This window comes from Balaenoptera ricei, chromosome 20, assembly GCF_028023285.1.
Source record: "Balaenoptera ricei isolate mBalRic1 chromosome 20, mBalRic1.hap2, whole genome shotgun sequence".
Classification (NCBI taxonomy): domain Eukaryota; kingdom Metazoa; phylum Chordata; class Mammalia; order Artiodactyla; family Balaenopteridae; genus Balaenoptera; species Balaenoptera ricei.
Genome location: NC_082658.1, coordinates 23833638 through 23849187, shown reverse-complemented (window position 1 = coordinate 23849187; position 15550 = coordinate 23833638). Strand labels below are relative to the sequence as shown.

At 36.3% G+C, this 15550-nt stretch overlaps 1 protein-coding gene across 4 annotated transcripts in view; it reads right to left on the bottom strand.

Annotated features, from left to right (window-relative positions):
- SPAG9 (sperm associated antigen 9) overlaps positions 1-15550 on the bottom strand; it is a 152005-nt gene that overhangs the window by 93395 nt on the left and 43060 nt on the right. The gene's annotated exons all lie outside the window — the stretch shown is intronic.

Sequence of the window (15550 nt, the reverse complement as noted above, 5' to 3'; positions counted from 1 at the left end):
TGTTCTTGGATTAGAAGAATCAACATTATGAAAATGACTATACTACCCAAAGCAATCTACAGATTCAATGCAATCCCTATGAAACTACCAATGGCATTTTTCACAGAACTAGAACAAAAAATTTCACAATTTGTATGGAAACACAAAAGACCCTGAATAGCCAAAGCAATCTTGAGAAAGAGCTGGAGGAATCAGGTTCCCCATCTCAAACTATACTACAAGGCTACAGTAATCAAGACAGTATGGTACTGGCACAGAAACAGAAATATAGATCAATGGAACAGGATAGAAAGCCCAGAGAAAAAGCCACACACATATGGTCACCTTATCTTTGATAAAGGAGGCAAGAATATACAATGGAGAAAAGACAGCCTCTTCAATAAGTGGTGCTGGGAAAACTGGACAGCTACATGTAAAAGAATGAAATTAGAACACTCCCTAACACCATACACAAAAATAAACTCAAAATGGATTAAAGACCTAAATGTAAGGCCAGACACTATAAAACTCTTAGAGGAAAACATAGGCAGAACACTCTTTGACAGAAATCACAGCAAGATCCTTTTTGACCCACCTTCTAGAGAAAGGGAAATAAAAACAAAAATAAACAAATGGGACCTAATGAAACTTAAAAGCTTTTGCAAAGCAAAGGAAACTACAAACAAGACGAAAGGACAACCCTCAGAATGGGAGGAAATATTTGCAAACGAAGCAACAGACAAAGGATTAATCTCCAAAATATACAAGCAGCTCATGCAGCTCAATATCAAAAAAACAAACAACCCAATCCAAAAATGGGCAGAGGACCTAAACAGACATTTCTCCAAAGAAGATATACAGATTGCCAACAAACACATGAAAGGATGCTCAACTTCACTAATCGTTAGAGAAATGCAAATCAAAAGTACAATGAGGTATGACCTCACACTGGTCAGAATGGCCGTCATCAAAAAATCTACAAACAAATGCTGGTGAGGGTGTGGAGAAAAGGGGACCCTCTTGCACTGTGGGTGGGAATGTAATTTGATACAGCCATACTGTTCTCACTGTACTATATAGAGAACAGTATGGAGGTTCCTTAAAAAACTAAAAATAGAACTACCATATGACCCAGCAATCCCACTACTGGGCATATACCCTGGGAAAACCATAATTCAAAAAGAGTCATGTACCACAATGTTCATTGCAGCTCTATTTACAATAGCCAGGACCTAGAAGCAACCTAAGTGTCCGTCGACAGATGAATGGATAAAAAAGATGTGGCACATATATACAATGGACTAATTACTCAGCCATGAAAAGAAACGAAACTGAGTTATTTGTAGTGAGGTGGATGGACCTAGAGACTATTATACAGAGTGACATAAGTCAGAAAGAGAAAAACAAATACTGTATGCTAACACATATATATGGAATCTAAAAGAAAAAAAAATTGGTTCTGTAGAACCTAGGGGCAGGACAGGAATAAAGACGCAGACGTAGAGAATGGACTGAGGATAAGGGGAGGGGGAAGGGTAAGCTGGGACGAAGTGAGAGAGTGGTATGGACATATACACACTACCAAATGTAAAATAGATAGCTAGTGGGAAGCAGCCGCATAGCACAGGGAGGTCAGTTCGGTGCTTTGAGTCCACCTAGAGAGGTGGGATAAGGAGGGTGGGAGGGAGAAGCAAGAGTGAGGAGATATGGGGATATGTACAGCTGATTCACTTTGTTATACAGCAGAAACTAACACACCATTGTAAAGCAATTATACTCCAATAAAGATGTTTAAAAAAAAAAGGAGTGGAAATAAAGAGAAACAAAGACTTAAAAAACAGTAGAAAAAAGAAGATAAACAAACTCAATAAACCTTTAGCCAGACTCATCAAGAAAAAAAGAGGGCCCAAATAAATACAATCAGAAATGAAAGAGAAGTTACAACAGATTCCACAGAAATTCAAAGAATCAAAAGTGACTACTACAAACAATTATAAGCCAACAAATTAGTCAACTTATCTAAGAAATGGATAAATTCCTAGAAACATACAATCTTCCAAGACTAAATCAGGAAGAACTAGGAAATCTGAACATACTGATTACTAGTAAAGAAACTGAATCAATAATAAAGAAAAAAGAAAAAACTTCTATGCAACAAAAGCCCAGGACCAGATGGCTTCCCAGGGGAATTTTACCAAACATTTAAAGAAGAGTTAATACCTATAATTCTCAAAGGGCTTGCAAAAATTAAAGAGAAAGGAATGCTTCTAAACTCATTCTATGAGGCCAGCATTACTCTGATACCAAAACAAGACAAAGACACCACACCAAAAAAGAAAACTACAGGCCAATATCCCTCATGAACAATAGATGCAAAAATCGTCAACAAAATATTAGCAAACCAAATTCAACAAGGCAATAAAAGAATCATACACAATGATCAAGTGGGATTTTTTTTCAGGGATACAAGAATGGTTCAATATAGGCAAATCAATCAATATGATATACCACATTAACAAAACGAAGAATAAAAACACATGATCACACATCTCAACAGATGCAGAAAAAGTATGACAAAATTCAACATCTATTTATGATAAAAACTCTCAACAAAGTGGGTATAGAGGAAATGTACCTCAACACAATAACGGCCATATATGACAAACCCACAGCTAACATCATACTTGACAGTGAAAAGCCAAAGCTTTTCCTCTAAGATCAGGAACAAGACAAGGATAGGTACTCTCACCATCTTTTTTTTTTTTTTTTGGCCACGCTTTGCAGCATGCGGGATTCCTAATTCCCTGACCAGGATCGAACCCATGCCCCCTGCAGTGGAAGCTCAGAGTCTTAACCACTGGACTGTCAGGGAAGTCCCCACTCTCACCATTTTTATTCAACATAGTATTTGAAGTCCTAGCCACAGCAATCAGACAAGAAAAAGAAATAAAAGGCATCCAAACTAGAAAAGAAGTAGTAAAACTGTCACTATTTGCAGATGGCAGGATACTATATATAGAAAACCCTAAAGACTCCACCAAAAAACTATGAGAATAAGTGGATTCAGTAAAGTTGCATGATACAAAATTAACATACAGAAATTTTTTGCATTTCTGTACACTAACAATGAACTATCAGAAAGAGAAATTAAGGAAACAATCCTATTTACAATTGCATGAAAAAGAATAAAATACCTAGGAATAAATTTAACCAAGAAGGTGAAAGACCTGTACTCTGAAAACTATAAGAAAGTGAAGACAATACAAATAAATGGAAATATATACTGTGCTCATGGATTGAAAGAATTAATATTGTTAAAATGTCCTTACTACCCAAAGCAATCTACACATTCAATTCAATCCCTATCAAAATACCCATAGTGTTTTTCACAGACTAGAACAAATAATCCCAAAATCTGTATGGAACCAAAGAAAATCCCAAAGAGCCAAAGTAATCTTGAGAAAGAAGAACAAAGCTAAGGTATCATGTTTCCTGATTTCAAACCATACAACAAAGCTATAATAATCAAAACAGTATGGTACTGGCACAAAAACGAACACATATATCAATGGAACAGAATAGAGAACCCAGAAATGAACCAACACTCATATGGTCAATTAATCTACGACAAAGGAGGCAAGAATATACAATGGGGGAAAGACAGTCTCTTCAATAAATGATGCTGGGAAAACTGGACAGCTACATGTAAAAGAATGAAACCGGGGGCTTCCCTGGTGGCGCAGTGGTTGGGAATCTGCCTGCCAATGCAGGGGACACAGGTTCAAGCACTGGCCTGGGAGGATCCCACATGCCACGAAGCAACTAAGCCCGTGCGCCACAACTACTGAGCATGCGCGTCTGGAGCCCGTGCTCCGCAACAAGAGAGGCCACGATAGTGAGAGGTCTGCGCACCGCGATGAAGAGTGGCCCCCAGTCGCCGCAACTGGAGAAAAGCTCTCGCACAGAAACGAAGACCCAACACAGCCAAAAATAAAAATAAATAAATTTATGAAAAAAAAAAAAAAGAATGAAACCGGATCATTTTCTTACATCATATACAAAAATGAATTCAAAATGGATTAAAGACTTAAATGTAAGACCTGAAACCATAAAATTCCTACAAGAAAACATAGGCAGTATGCTCTTTGACATTGGTCTTAGCAATTTTTTCTTTATCTATCTCCTCAGGCAATGGCAACAAAAGCATGGATAGACAGTGGGGATATATCAAACTAAAAAGTTTTTGCACAGCAGAGGAAACCATCAACAAAACAAAAAGGCAAGCTACTGAATGGGAGAAGATATTTGCAAATGATATGTTAGATAAGGGGTTAATATCCAAAATATATAAAGAACACATAAAACTCAATATCAAAAAACCAAACAATCTGATTAAAAAATAAGCAGAAGGTGGTGCAGTGGTTGAGAATCTGCCTGCCAATGCAGGGGACACGGGTTCAAGTCCTGGTCTGGGGAGATCCCACATGCCGCGGAGCAACTAGGCCCGTGAGCCACAGCTACTGAGCCTGCGCGTCTGGAGATTGTGCTCCGCAACGGGAGAGGCCACAATAGTGAGAGGCCCGCGCACCGCGATGAAGAGTGGCCCCCGCTTGCCACAACTAAATAAAGCCCTCGCACAGAAACAAAGACTCAACACAGCCAAAAATAAATAAATAAATAAATAATAAAATTTTTTTTAAAAAAAGAAAAAATAAATAAAAAGGAAGCAGAAGACCTGAACAGACATTTTTCCAAAGAAGACATACTGATGGCCGGTAAGCACATAAAAGATGCTCAACATCACTAATCATCAGGGAAATGCATATCAAAACCACAAGGAGACATCATTTCATACCTGTGAGAATTGACTATTATCAAAAAGACAAGAAATAACAAGTGTTGGAAAGGATGTGGAGAAAAAAGAACCCTTGTATACTGTTGGTGGGAATGTAAATTGGTATAGCCACTATGGAAAACAGTATGGAGATTCCCCAAAAAATAAAAAACAGAACTACCATACAATCCAGTAATTCACTTCCGAATATTTATCTCAAGATAATGAAAACACTAATTCCAAAAGGTATATGTACCCTAAAGTTCATGGCAGCATTATTTACAGTAGCTAAGATATGGAAGCAACCTAAGTGCCCATCAACAGATGAATGGATAAAGAAGATGTGGCATATATATATATATATGAAGTGGAATATTGCTCAGCCATAGAAAGAATGAAATCTTGCCATTTATGACAACATGAATGAACCTAAGAGGATATTACCCTAAGTGAAATAGACAGAGAAAGATAAGTACCATATGATCTCACTTATATGTAGGATCTAAAAAACAAAAGAAATATAACAAAACAGAAATAGACTCATAGATACAGAGAACAAACTACTGTTTGCCAGAGGGAAGGGTGGTAGTGGAGGAGTGAATAAGTGAAGGGGATTAAGAGGTACAAACTTCCAGTTATAAAATAAATAAGTCATGGGGATGTAATTATAACAAAGAGAATACAGTCAATAATATTTTAATAAGTTTGTATGGTGACAGACGGTAACAACTTATAGTGGTGATCATTCTGTGATACATAAAAGTATCAAATCATTATGCTGCACACCTGAAACTAATATATTTTAAGTCAATTATACTTCAAAATTAATGAAATGGTAATAAGTTTCTCTAGCATAAGTATTATATACTTCCATCTTCCTCCTCACTGCAGTACAACTACTTAGTCTACTTACTTGAGGCCCTAAAATAATTTATTTCTCTATCCCATTAAAATTAAATAGGTTTTGGGACTTCCCTGGTGGCGGAGTAGTTAAGAATCTACCTGCCAATGCAGGAAACATGGGTTCGATCCCTGGTCTGGGAAGATCTCACATGCCACGGAGCAACTAAGCCAGTGCGCCACAACTACTAAGCCTGCACTCTAGAGCCCACGAGCCACAACTACTGAGCTTGCACGCCACAACTACTGAAGCCCGCACACCCTAGAGCCCATGTGCCGCAACTACTGAGCCCACATGCTGCAACTACTTAAGTCCGTGTGCCTAGAGCCCATGCTCTGCAACAAGAGAAACCACTGAAATGAGAAGCCCGCGCACCGCAACAAAGAGTAGCCCCCACTCACTGCAACTAGAGAAAGCCTGTGTGCAGCAACGAAGACCCAACACAGACACACAGACACACACACACACACACACACACACACACACACACAAATTAAATAGGTTTTTTCTTTTGTATAGTTACACCCAGATGTATTATACAAATCAAAACAAGACCACTAATATATTACCAGTTAACTAGTAGACAACCATATTCAAAAGAATATGATTCAAAGATAGTTCAAATATTAAGTTATCTACTTCTCCACTTATGAACTAGTAACTAGACAAATCAGGATGCCAATGAGAAACCCAAGGGATATCTTCCCAAAGTGGATGTTCACTGTATTCAACTCTACAAAACTAGGTAGGCTTTCAGACAGCCAAGGAAGAGTTTTGGTTGATTCTAGTTCTGAGACCAGCAGGATAAACAGGCAATTAAAGGGGTCGGGGGTGGCCATAAAATGTAGTATATAGCCATATAATGGAATATTATTCAGCCTTAAAAAGGAATTAAGTAACGATACACGCTACAACGTAGATGAACCTTATGCTAAGTGAAAGAAGCCAGTCACAAAAGACCATATATTATATGATTTCATTTATATGAAATTCCAGAATAGGCAAATCCATAGAGACAGAAAGCAGATTAGTGGGTACTAAGGGCTGAGGGAAAGCCAGGAACCATGAGTGCTAACAGGTATGGTGTTTCTTTTTGGAATGATGGTGTTCTAGAATTTGATAGTGATGATGGTTGTACAACTTTATGAATATACTAAAACCCATTGAATTGTATACTCTAAAATGGTGGATTTTATGGTATGGAAATTACATTTTTTTAAAGGGGCAGGAAGTATCATTCAATGTCTATTCCTTAACATAAGCATCGGAAAATTGCATCTCAATTTAACAGTAACCTATTTTTTTAAAGTAAAAGTCAGGAAGTTAAGGGAACAAAAAAGAAAATCTCAACACTTAGTAAATGTTTGTTGAATAAATGAATGAACATTCAGTGAAGAGTTTTAAAGCGATAATAAAAATTAAACCAGAGTAACCTTGAAGTTATTAAAAAATCAGATGAGAGTACAAATCATAAATGCTATATTTTCATTAAAGTTTCCTCACCTTCTCTTCCTCAGGTTACTCACAGTAGAAAGAATAGGCACATGGTTGCTAAGCTTTAGTTACATTCCCTCCCTTGCCTCAACACTTCAGCAAAATCATGTACCATCTACTAAGGCTGTTAGGCCAAGGCAAAGACTAGCCGATACTAACCAAAGCAGTTTCTCTTTTTCTTGGGACACATAGCTAGACTACATATCCCAGCCTCTGTAAGTGAGCTTCTAACTGAGTTATGTAGCCAATGAAGTAGAAGTGAAAGCTATGTGTGCTACTCCTAGGCCTGGCCCAATAAAAACCTTCCACACACAATCCTCCATTCTCTTTCCCCTTCCTCCAACTCAATGTAGGTATGACAAACTTGGAGCAAAGTTGGAAAGGGCCTGTGTCTCCAAAGGAGCCACCCATGTATCAGAAACATCCAATTTAAATTTCACATAGGGAGGGAATTCCCTGGCCGTCCAGTGGTTAGGACTCAGCGCTTTCAGTGTTGTGGCCTGGGTTCAATCCCTGGTTTGGGAAGTAAGATCCTGCAAGCCATGCAGCGCAGCCCATCAATCAATATAAAGAAAGAAAGAAAGAAGGAAGTTTCACATGAACAAGAAATAACATAACATCTGAATCACTATATATGTCCTTTGCAGCTTGTTTGCTACAGCAACTAGAGTTACCTTAACTCATATACTAGCTTGTAAACACATATTAAAAACCTTTCAAAAGGCATTCTAAATTACCAAAGGCGTGTCACTTCGTGGTGCTTAAGAATAGTTTATATCTTTGTTATTCTGGATGATTTTCTGAATGTTATTTTGGCCATTATTTTCTCCAACCTAACATCTCCAGCAAGTATCTTGACAGAAACTATCTATGACTTCCTACATTTCATGTTTTCTTTATTTGTACTGTGATTCTGAATATTAGTATTATATTTTTAGGTATATGAGTTAACCACCAAGATCATATAAAACAAATTCAGAACCTCTCACTCCTTTCTTAAAATACTTACATTAGTACAACAACACAGTCAATGGACTCAAGTTTTCTCAAGGCCTAAGTCACATGAGATGGTATAGTGTTTAACTGAAAAGTACCTTTAAGTGCTGGGAAGAGCCTTATCTTCAAAGCCCTGAATGCCACCCAGTAATCAGTAGGGGGAAAAGAAAAGAGAAGTAGAAGGGAAGGGAAAGTTGGGAAAGAAAGGCCCACCTGGGCAAAGATGGTAGACATCCCCCAAAACCTCAAGTATCATAAAGTTAACCTATACCTATACTGTTGTATTATACCTGAAATGTTTAAACAAGAAAAAATCGTTTCTTGTTTAATAGTTCCCATGTGAACCCAAACCTCAAAATGATCTCAGGAAAAATCCTAAAATCATATGATTTTACTCAAACTAGCTACAACCTGAGATTAACTTGAAATAAACAAGATTCTGTTCATCCTTCCTATCCCCAAGCAACAGATAATCTGCCAATTTTTTTAAGCTAATATTCTAGGGAGAAAAAAAAATCAAACAAATCAAGGCACTGAAAACTATAAGGGGGTAGGGGGAAAGATAAAAGAAGAATCAAAAGACTAATTCAAAATGTTCCCCTTATAATAGCTAATGAAGATACTTCAGCCTCATTTTAAATGCTCTTTCTTTCCATTCATCTTTCCAAAGAGCAAGAGGATATGATTAAGGCAGGAAGAGCCACCTGCTCTACCTGCTCAAAATCAGAGCTTACCTCCTTAGATTGATGGCCTTTGCCAAGTTTGGAACACCTTCCATCTCTGTTGTCTTCTGCCCCATCAGACTGCTGATAGGCCTATGGGGGGAAGAAAGAGAAACAGACCTTCTAGAATGCCATATCCAACTTGTTATTTGCCTTCTCAAAAGGAATCATCAGTTCTTACTAATCGAGGAAGGCAGATAATCCAACTGCTACTTGGCCTCAGAAGATTGACATTGGTCTTTCAGAAGCTTTCCTTAAACAATTTAGCATCAAACGTCTCAACAGGTAAGCAAGAATCAAGTGCTCACTTAAGAGCAAATAAATCACAAACACAACCACATCAAAACAGCAATAAAAACCTCTGCTCTGCCAACTAAGTCCTTCACCATGTCCCTAAACTTAAAAAGACTTTTCAGACAGATATTATATGCCACCTAAAGTCTATGTAGGGAGAGTCCATGCTTTCCCTCAGCACATATTCCTATGTATCACCTTCATGGTCAAGAAATACTTCCTGATGATCAACCAAAAACAACAAATTCATTTTCTCTGATTTAATCTTCCAAATTTACAAAAAAACAACTTGGTATCTTCCTTACTCATTCCTTTATGTTTGAAGAATAACCAAATCACTCATGTTTATTCTGTTCTCTATGCTAAATCACCATCAATCCTTTAACTCTTACTCATACAATTAATTTTCCATGAAACCTTTAGTTCTAGATATTAATTATGAACTACAACCTTAAGTTTCTCAATAAATAACACTAGATTACAGAAATGAACAGTCCAAATACAGATAATAAAACATAAAACAGATCTGAAGACCACATAGATATTACCTAATGAAGCAGAAGTAATAAAATGTTAGTGTTTGCATAAATTATCTTGTGCCTAATTATCTGCTTTCCCTCTCATACACAAGCTCTTTAAAAAAAAATCCTTGGATTTCCCTGGTGGCACAGTAGTTAAGAATCTGCCTGCCAATGCAGGGGACACGGGTTCGAGCCCTGGTCCGGGAAGATCCCACATGCCGCGGAGCAACTAAGCCCGTGCGCCACAACTACTGAGCCTGCGCTCTAGAGCCCGTGAGCCACAACTACTGAGCCCACGTGCCACAACTACTGAAGCCCACGTGCCTAGAGCCCGTGCTCCACAACAAGAGAAGCCACCGCAATGAGAAGCCCGCGCACTGCAAGGAAGAGTAGCCCCCGTTCGCAGCAACTAGAGAAAGCCCACGCGCAGCAACAAAGACACAACGCAGCCAAAAATAAATAAATAAATAAAATTTTTTAAAAAATCCTTACATAAAGTTTATTAAATATACAGATATTCTTAATATCGCAAAGATATTAGATTCAAGTTAAATGAACTAAAAAACTAACTTTCTATATAACAAATTTTATTTTTGTAACTTTTTAAAATAAGGAGATATAAATCTGAATCTCCTAAAGCTGCCTTAATAAGAAGTATGCTTTCAAAAAATATATAAATCATCAGTTGTCTACCTTCATCATTCTAAAAATAATGTAGAAAAGGACTGCCTCTTGACAAGATAAAATTAAAATGAAAGAAGTAACCTATTACAGTATTGTGGAAATTCTGAGAGTATTAACATTCTTTGCCAATTGCCAAGTTCAGTAAAGGAGCTAATAAAGCTTTTTATTGGTCTGAAGGTATTTTTTAAAATAACTTAAAAAATAATGACAGAAAATATTTAGGCCCTCTCAACTATTAACTTTGGGGTGAAGCTATACCTGTTAACTGAAAAAGATTATTTTTCTTCTGTGTTGTGAAAATTCTCAATTTATCAACCACATCACTAACACAGCCCTTGCTTATAAATAACTCCCAAATCTGAAGTATGTTTTAAGCCATTTATTCCTTTAAAATTAAAAACATGTTTATGATTATACTACCTTCCCATTATTTTCCATCTAATGGTGTGCTAATTCTTATGACCAAAAAGGAGAGTTTTCCTTCCAATAATGTCTTTCAAGGTAAAGGCTTGAAGGTGTTTTATTAGACTAACATCTATACTAAGTTTAAAAAGCAAGTGAATGTTATATGGAAGATGGGAAGTGTAGAAAAGTCAGAGTATAAAACTCTACCACAAATATCTTCAGGTGTCAAAAATATTTTTCCATTTAACTTATTTATTTGGCTGCGTTGGGTCTTCATTGCTGCTTGCAGGCTTTCTCTAGTTGCGGCGAGTGGGGGCTACTCTTTGTTGCGGTGCTCAGGCTTCTCACTGTGGTGGCTTCTCTTGTTGCAGAGCACGGGCTCTAGGCGCACGGGCCTCAGTAGTTGTGGCTCGTGGGCTCCAGAGCGCAGGCTCAGTATTTGTGGCGCACGGGCTTAGCTGCTCCGCGGCATGTGGCATCTTCCCGGACCAGGGCTCGAACCCGTGTCCCCTGCATTGGCAGGCGGATTCTTAACCACTGAGCCACTAGGGAAGTCCCCACTTAATTTTTAAAAATGTATTTTCATTCAAAGGAAGAAAGGGCAGATTCGGAGATTATTTAAGTAGCTTAAAATCACTGCCATCTAAATCTTGCCATCTTCTCCACAATTCAAGGAAAAGGTCATCTCTTATAAACTCAAGTAGCTTGAGGGTAACAGAATTTTCCCAAGAGAAAATCAAATAAATAAAAAATGGTTCTACATCACCTCTGGGTGCTAATATGTTGTAAATAATGATTCAAATTCATAAGTTATGATAAATAATGTGGAATTTGCTACTAATTCTTCCTTCTCCAATTCTGTTCACATAAAAAATGACCAAACACTACTAAATACCAAGAACCACTACAATGTTCATATTCCTTGCCCTACTTCTGTAACTATATCCTAAGAAAATTACCAAAAAGGGCAATCTACATGTGTGAAAAAATATTCACTGTAATATGATTCACTACACTGGAAAAAATGTCCAACCAACCAACAGAAATTTTTTGAGTTTTTAAAAAAATTCGCCTGTATTTATTTTTACCAATTCATTCATTCCTTAATTCCACAAAGGATTTGAGATAGTTTACAAGAACATATCTTAACAATTCACTATATATGTATAAAATGTGGAACAGGAAAACAACAATTTAAATATGCCACCCAAGTAAGGCCCAAACCAGTTGTTATGGTTGTACTTCAAAATTTGTTCTGAGTTTCTGAGTAGCCAAGTTAAAAAACCAAAGTAGCCATTAAATAATTCTCACTAGAGAAAAGGAGAAAGCACAGTTCCTCAGGGAAAACAAGAATTGTTAATAGACGGCATAGCTTCTGGATGATGGGTGTTGACACACATTTAAAAAATAAAGATTATACAATAAGGAAAATACTTATGATAATGTTAAAGGAAAGATGCAAAATTATATATACACTCTGCAGTGATATAAAAGCATGGTACATATGGAAAAGACGAGACGGTCATACACATAACCTTTTTCCCCACAAAACTATGATTTCTTTGACTGTAATGACCATATCATATTCTTCTGTGCCAAAACCATGCCTAGAGGCTGAATGCTAGGCAGATAGTAGTAGTTTTTTATTTTTAACATATTAAAATGTCTGTATTTACTTAAGATAGTATTTGGCTTACAAGAATAGAAATAATCAGTATATAACAGAAATAATGAATATAAAAAGTATTTTCTGATGAAGAACTCATTGCTGCCACACTATGAATGGCAAGGTTGATTGCTTACACCTTACACAGCTGAAAAGCACTAAAGGCCTCAATCCACAACTTCCTTATTCCACTCCACATATATTTCAGATTCTTCCTTAAGCCTTACAAGATGTTAACTACCAAGAAGTATTACTATTATACCCAGATAAGGAACAATATGTGGCCTTTTAAAAATTGCTTTATTTATGTTGGAAAAGCCAAAATAATTCTTATGTAGTTCAAATTTTGAAAAGAGAGCAACCAGAAATCTCCAAAATCAAACATGACCATAAAATTATAACAAATTTTTTATATCATCAAAAATTTTAAAATCATACCACAACAACCTGATAGATTCCATACTATTAAAAGCTGTCAAGTGTGTTCTTTAATTCAGTTCCTATTTCTTGACTTTTTCTTGCTTCTCAAATAGCAAGTAACTACAACCAAAATTTCCCCTTTTAACATAAGAAGTAGTCCCAAAGCAGAACTTGGACTTTCATTGTGGCTACTTTTTAAAAGGGATATGTGCCCTAAAACACATCAATCAGAACTGACAGTCTTTTAAAGTTAAAGACTCTAACATATTTATAAAAACAAACATGGAAATTGGACAATATTGTTATCATACAGCACTCAAAAAATAGCACTAAACACAAAAAACTGCATGCATCCTTCCTCTCTATAGGTATCATCATCAGTAATTTCTTTGGCCTTAAATGCTTATTTAAATACAGATGTTCAGAACACTAAAAAACACATTTAAAACATTTAAAAAGTTAAAAAAAAATGTGGGGTTACAATAAATCTAATAAAAATCACTATACAGTCTTAAAAAACCAAAATTACAATATTAAAGTCCAGATATTCTGTATCCTATCATACAAAAAAAGAATTAATATACTCTGACATACATCCATTTAAATATATTTTCATCTTTTTAAAAAACATATTCCCAGTCCCGTTTTTCCAATAGGATAGGGCATTGATGATTCTTAAAGATTACTTCCTACCACAACCTTTTTAAAAAATAAAGGGGCTTTCTTTGATTCATATTGGCGATCTAGGGAAGGGAAAACTAAGGCGGTAAAATGAAAAAAGTCAAACTATTTCCACCAACCCCCCACAATTTTTTTCAGATGTTTAAAATGTGGTAAAATAAAGACTCAGAAGAAAATTTTTAGACATATTTAGATTTCATATTATATTCATTTAGAAAAAAATAGAAGAGCGAGGAAAACAACTAGATGGAAAAGAGAAAAAGATTCCAAGGTATCAAAGGAGAAGGGAGTAAGTTCCAAAGCATAAATAAAAGGAGACTCATTATAGCCTTAGCTCATGGACCAAGAGATTTTCAGCTTTGTGCATCTCAATGGTCAATTCTGATTAACCACAGTTTTAAGTTCTTTAACTGTTACTCAGACAACAAGATTTATTTCAAAATGGAATGGCAGGGGGAAAAAGGGGGATAGCAGACATCCAGAGGGAGAAATTCTTGAAAGAATATTATATTAATAACAAAAATAAAGTTCTCGGATCAAATATAGCTCAAGACCATATCCAATACTTGGTGAGTAATTTACTCATCCCTTCCATAGAGAATTATCAATTATTTTTAAATGACACCTTATTTTTAAAAAATTATTTTGAATTAAAATAGGAAACATGGTAATCAGTACTTCTGAGAGAGAAATGAGAGAATGGACACCAAAGAACATGACAATTCCAAAAAAGGTAGGTATGACTCATTGGACTGGATAACGATCTTAATTTAAAAAGCTACTATATCAAGTACAAGGTAATTCTTCCTTTAATATTTTCCTATCATAGAAGCAGATTATTTAGAGCATCAAAAGATTCTAGACAAGGAGTTCCTTTCTAAGTCAAAAGAAAATTTCCTTATCCAAAACTTGATACTCCTCAGAAGTCAAGAGGTAAACGTACTTGGTACAAGAATGAGGTTGGTTCTGTCACAACTGCACCTTCAGTGCTTTGTTCTAAAATACTATATAGTCCCTGATATGAAAACGCAATCAAGTTAGGATTCACTGTTAACAAAGGAAGGGTACAGCACTCTAGGTATCTACAAGCCTAAAAGAACAAAGACATGACACATGGCTCGTTTTGTCTCACTCTGGTGGCATTCCATTACCAAATATCCATTGGCTCCCTTCTATGACATCTGCTTAATAGCCATTTGAGTTCTCCTTGAATTCTAGAATGCCAAAACTCCAGATTCCCAGTGATTCTAGGTTTAGCTCTATTGGACTCTTCCAGAGTCCTAAAGGGAGCAGCCAGTTATCATACACACTCTAAGCCTGGTAGTGAAGGTTATCCTTCATGAATGCCAGTCCTTTTACAGCAGGTGTCACTATGTAACGTTCATGGGTGGTATGGGAAGAGTAACTGCAGGCCATCTAGAAGTTTACAATCCTGGGAGGGAAAACTGGAGAGTGATCTGCCTGAATCAAACATGAAAATATGCCACAAAGTTTCTTTTTTGAATTTTGACTTAATTAGGTCCACTTTCATTAGACAAAAAGGGGAAGAAGTCCTTGGAATTTGAAACAATAACTATTTTTGAATCAAGAATATATGAAATTATATTAAAAATGAAATGATTCTGAAAAACATCGTTCTATTCCCCTAAATGTCCTCAGTTTTCCATTAGAAAGGAATGAAAAAGAATTCAGTAAATTTCTTATACATACTTCAAAGCTAAAGTTTCTCTTATATTTTTAAATTTCAAAGCAACACAGAAACCAACGGAACTTTGTGTAACTGATCAAAATTTGAACAAATGATTCACATGTACACACCCCACAATCCTGCACAATGGATACAGCGTAATGTTAACTACTATACAATGTAAGCTACAAACAAAAGCTGAGAGCTAAATTGAAGAAGAGAGTCCTATAGGTGTCTGACTTAGTAATTTCTGCAGACATGGGTAC